The sequence below is a fragment of the Triticum aestivum genome, chromosome 7A (genome assembly GCF_018294505.1).
Source record: "Triticum aestivum cultivar Chinese Spring chromosome 7A, IWGSC CS RefSeq v2.1, whole genome shotgun sequence".
In the NCBI taxonomy this organism is placed as follows: domain Eukaryota; kingdom Viridiplantae; phylum Streptophyta; class Magnoliopsida; order Poales; family Poaceae; genus Triticum; species Triticum aestivum.
The window spans coordinates 131,254,244-131,260,056 of record NC_057812.1 but is presented as its reverse complement, the minus strand read 5'-3'; positions in this window follow the sequence as shown (position 1 = coordinate 131,260,056).

Genomic DNA, 5,813 nt, shown 5'->3' with positions numbered 1-5,813 from the left:
GTAATGGGAGTCAATCCATGCATGAGATGCAAATTTGTCATGTATGTAAGATGTCTAATGAGCATGACAAGTGTGAGCACAATCAACAAATATGGAGGTGTTGGTGTACCAATGCTCGATGTCGTGGCATAAGTGGAGGTTCGAAGGTGTATCCAATAAGTCCGAGCGCTCCTCAATGCGAAGGTCCATAGAGCCAATCTTCAATGTCGGTCCTCCATCCAATAGGTGCAACATGTAGACAAGAAGAAGGAGACAACAATGAAAGAATGGCCCATCCAATATGCGTTTTTGAGGATGGCTCAAAGAAAAGGAGTTCACCTTTAGGAGATTGTCGCAAAAGTTGGTGTTGGACATCATGTATGCCTTCGCATGACCAAGTGGTCGCATAACGGCACCGTCTTGTGAATCCTTCAAAATGAAAGAACATGACAAACACTCGGAAAAACAAATGAGGTTAGCGGAAGTGCAAAACCTATCAATCGCGTGGTAAAATACCCAATAAGTGTATGCATCATGCTCGTCATAAGAAAGGACAAGGGAGCATTTCATAGTATGGAGGCATATGACGCGAAAACAACCAAATACAATAGGCGTAATCAAGCAAGCATGCATCACAAGTAAGGTGTCCAAGTCTCCACGATCAATAAGCATAGATGCAACAATTGGAGGCAAGCGACAATGAACAAAATATATCATGTGAGAGGCATGAACATATACGTCATCAACCCAAGAAAGCAAGTAAGAATGGAACATGAGTGATGCGACAAAGCAAGCAATCATGGTGATCAATTCAAGCAAGCTAGTAGTGCGAAGATGCAACATACTAGAAGAAATCATGGCAAGCATGTCATGGGTGCAAATAGTGTGCATGAATAATTCACATGACATAGCACAAGCATGAAAACAAGATATGAGCAAAATAGCATCAATAGCATGGGACACATGATAAACATGGCAATAGCAACAAGGATCTCCACCAAGCATGCAAATACACATAGGAGTAACATAATTGTGAATCATGGGTAGATGCAAGCAAGGGTCACAATTTCATGGCAAAGGCATAGAAGTAAGCATAGCATGCAAAGTGAACACGGTAAAATGAGCAAGAAGCGAGAAGCGGTATATAGCCCATAGCCGTGTGAGAGCCAAGTGAAAGAGATGCGCGTAGTCGTTGTGCGAAGAGAGTGGTGGAAAGGATAGTTCACGGGATCCCAAGTCATCTTTGCTCTCAAGAGCTCGTGTCGTCAACTCTTGGGATTGAGAGGTTGACGAGTATACGTGAGTACCTACACAAAACAAAGACAAAGGGAAAATTGTGTGTGCATGGTAGATGTACACATCATCCATCATGATGCGCACGTGCTTGTGTTGGTTAGCACAAAATAGCCAATGCTCAAATAAATGAGATGCGTGATATAGAAACATGTCATCCATCATGATAGGTTTGTTGTTATGTATAGCATAATGGGGACTCAATTTATGTAATTCATTATGAAAAATATCTAGAGCATTGTGAGGAATGGTATGCATATGGTGCACACACGGGATGTAATCATGCGATACACAATAATTTTCACGACATGGCATATGAGATGAATTGCGTAAATTATGTAAAGGAAGCATGGCAATTTCATCACATGAAAAACAAAATCCAATAACCATCATCTCGTCATCTATGCCATAAGTGCAAATGGGATTTATTGTAACGGGGCATGCATAGTCACTATGTTGAGATTGAAATGATGCAATATGGGATATCTCACTCATAGCATATGATAAGGTTAATGGATTGTCAAACATGATGTGACCAATAGAATTTTCACATGATATCCTATGGAGCATAGCATCACAACTAGGCAAATCAACATGCTCGTCATCATATTTATCATAAATATGTGAGTCATGACATGAAGAAGTCGCACTAGCATGAAGCATGGGTATAGGTGTGTCAACATCATGCAAGCAATCATTCGTAAAATAGTCCACTAGTGGGACAAGAGAAGCACCATCACCTATGTTACCTTTGGAGCATCGCTCATGTGTTGTAGGTGAGGTGTCGAAGACCGAGTCGTGGTCATCTTCATCTTGATGGAACCATGTGGGGGTGCATCATCGTCCACCATGGCCATCGTTGTCTCCATTGGAGGCATGGACTCGTCGAGGATAGGCATGTCGTCATGTAGGAGACCTAGCAACAAAGAAGAAAACACACTAGGAGTAGAGGTTAAGTCGTTAGAAATCAAAGTGGCCTCACATGCCGTGTCAACTACCTCACTCACTAAGTGTTGTGGCTCACTCACTCCCTCTCGGATGCTCTCACTCATATGGTTGGTGGAGTCACTCAAATGGCCCTCAACCTCACATAGGATGTGTGGCATGCTCTCAAGTGTGGGGCTAGTGGTGGTCACACTCATCCTCTCATAGGAAATGCTCTCAATGTCACATATGGTGGAGTCACTCATATCACTCATGGTGGGGTGGCTCTCCTCACATGGGAATTGGGTCATCTCTTTATATGTGGGTGTCGGAGAGATGTTAGTGCAAACGTCTCCATGCTCAACTCCTATCGCCGCCTTGGTTGAAGGGATAGTCCCATGCTGAATCTTGTCACCGTATTGTTGTTGGAGGCCCATATGATGTGGCACGTCGTAGCTCGTCTCCATGACCGAAGGGAATTTCCCATGCTCGGCCATCTTACTTGGGGGGCTTCCGAAGATGGAAGTGTCGCCTCGCTCATAGGTAGTCGCCTTGGACTTGATGAAGTCGATGTAGGCGTACACGTGGGAAGTAGGCGAAGATGCCGTACGTCCAAAGGCGAAGATGCCTTGAGAACACTTGGCGAATATGCTGAAGTGGTTGATGTAGCCATAGCGCCGTCTTTGTGGTGGTCGTCTCGCGGTCTTGTTTTGTGCTCATGAAGCTTCGACTTGGCGTGAGGTAGTGCTTGTTGGGACTTGTGCACTTGCGCTTGTGGAGCATCTTCATGATGATGATGTCGCTGTCGTGCTTGAGCTCATAGTAGATGTCGTTCGTCGTCGTCGTGCACATGATGCTTGGAGGTGACTTGCCCTTCATAACGATGTGGATCACGAACATGATGGTGGTCGCCATGGAGATGTGGACGTGGACGACTTGCGCTTGCATCGCTTGGGCGCTCCGAAGACTTGTGGCTTGAATGTCGTCGCCTTGAGGATGACAAAGGGGAAGAAGACTTGATCAAGGCTCTAATCTCCTCCATCCTTGCATCTTGCTCCTCTTTATGTGCGGAAAGCTTCTTGTCGATGTAGTCCCTTTTCCTTGCTTCGGAGTGACGAATGTCGATGGAGATGTTCTCGATGCGCCCTCGCAATCTTGATTGTGCGCCTTGCATTTGTCGTTGTAGATCGAAGATTGACGCTTTGCTGATGTAGTTGTTCACGCCGTCGTCGTTGTCGAAGACCGGAGATGAAATGCCTTGCCTATCCATCACAAGATTCGAGCCAATATGAGTGGAGAAAGAGAAGAACGAATACTAAATGTACCTTGACCGAAGTTGAAAGTGGATCAATGATCACTCCAATGTGGACAAGGAAATAGCACAATTGGTACCAATTCTTGTCGGTTTCTCACACCTACACAAGTAAGGCTTATGGTGGAGCTCGGTGAGGATAGTGGCACAAAAATTTAATGCAAAATGTTAGCAAGAGTCAATAATGTTGAAAGAGATTCACAAATTCGCAAGTGAAACAAGTAGACCAAAAGCAATATGTGGCACACGGAAACACACCCACGGATAGATAAATGGGGTCGTGCAACCAAGGATGAGCACAAAATGTGGAATCCACGGAAAACGCTCGTGTTGCACAACTCAAGAGAGATGCTAGCACGATTGCTCTATAGGCGTATACGACACTTGTGCACAACCTATGATATGCAAAATGGATAAACTTTCTATCCCAAGTATGCTATGTATGTATGGTTCCCGGTGTTTGATCCAAGATGATCGGATATGACAATCTTATGCAATGTGGTGGATGCTATGGCTATTGCTTACAAGCTTCTTTGCTCTTTCTCTTTTGCTTAAAAGCTTATTTTTTGTATGGCCACTTTGCGAAATGCACAAACCAAGATAGCTATTGTGTATATGCGGGAACAAACTTGAGGCACACGAGATGGTATGATAGCAAGATGATACCGATATGGTATGGTATGTATGTAATATATGGTGTAGACCGATGATCACTAATGTGCACAAGTAAAGTTGCCGGCAATACTCAAATGGCTAGTCTTGATAGGCAAGTGACACAAAATGGGCTAGGGGTTAACAATGCAATTGCAAGGGAATATACAATGGAGGGATACCACGATACCAAGATGATACGGAGGTTACGGTCCGTGGCGATGATGAGTGGCGGTGATCTTGATGAAGATACCAAGATGATGGAGACTCGTCCCTAAGTAGCCGAAACACCTTAGGAAACGGAAGAATCGCGAACTCAAAATCTCAAGGGAAAAAGTTAAATGGTGGTAGCGGGAAGTGGTGGTGTTGCACTAGGCAATGCGGAAGTGGAGGTTATGGTGGTGGACTATACACGGTGTCAGAGTTGAGAGCACGGTCCCTAAATAACCGAAACACCTTAGGAGACACAACTCACAACACAACCAAAATTGGGTTAAGTTGAGGTGGCGGAAGTGTATAGTGGTCAAGCCTATGCGGAAGTGGTGGTGGTGGTTGATGAAGAAGCAACCATCCCTAAGTAGCCTAGACACCTTAGGAGACTCAAATCACTCCTCAAGCAACCACTAATGTGATGGGGAACAAAATTGGTTAGGTTGCGGAAGTCGGTGGTGGTGTAGCGGATGATGTGGTGGAGGCCCTAGGCAAAGATGCCAAAATTCACAAAATTTGATGGAGTCAAAAGATGTTGGTGGTATTTTTGTGGGAAGGAGGATGTCAAGAGCTTTTCAACGAGCTAAAGAACGTCAAAATCGGAGTTCGGATGAATTAGTTATGGACGAAACAAATTTTGAGCGAAGTCAGTTTTTACAGGTAGCAGACGTCCGGAAATGGACGGATGTCCGGTCGACGGACGTCCGGTCGGGTCGGAAATCCGCTAATTTCAGCTCGGGTTAGGGGTTCTGGTCGTCCGGTAAGGTCGGACGTCCGGTGCTTCCTGGGTCTCCGGACGTCCGGTAAAGTGACGGTCGTCCGGTGGGTCTGGGTCAACGCGAGATGCGAGTTTCGGAACGCGATTTTGGGCGGAATTTGGGGATTTTGAGGTCAAAATTGATGATATTTCGTGGATGGAAAGTGGGGAAACTTGGGAGATGCTAGATCCACTTGAAACCAAGCAAATCCATGAATCAAAATCAACAAAACATTATCAAACAAACAAGTCACAAAAATTTTTGGAGCTATCTTTGGTGGGGATTTTCGAATTTAGGACGAAATCAAGCAAAAGAATGCTAGAAAACGATGGGGAAGGCTCCGAAATCGTGATCAACGTGGCTCTGATACCAAGATGATGTAGGGTAGGAACCCTATAGCCCGATCTTTCACGAAAGGAGCGAATCCCGCGATGAACACGAAGAACACGAGGAGGGAAACGAGGGAAAAATCACGAGGGGAACACAAGAAAACACTCAAACCAACAAGAATGATCACACACGCGCTAGATCCATGAACACAAAGGGGGATACAAGATCCAAAGTCAACAACGAACGATACAAGAGGTAGCCAGTTCTTCTCCGTGAGGAGGTCTTGAATCCACAAGGGGATCTTCCCTTAGAAAGAGGTCTTGAATCCAAAGGTGGATCTTCTCCGAAGAGGGGCC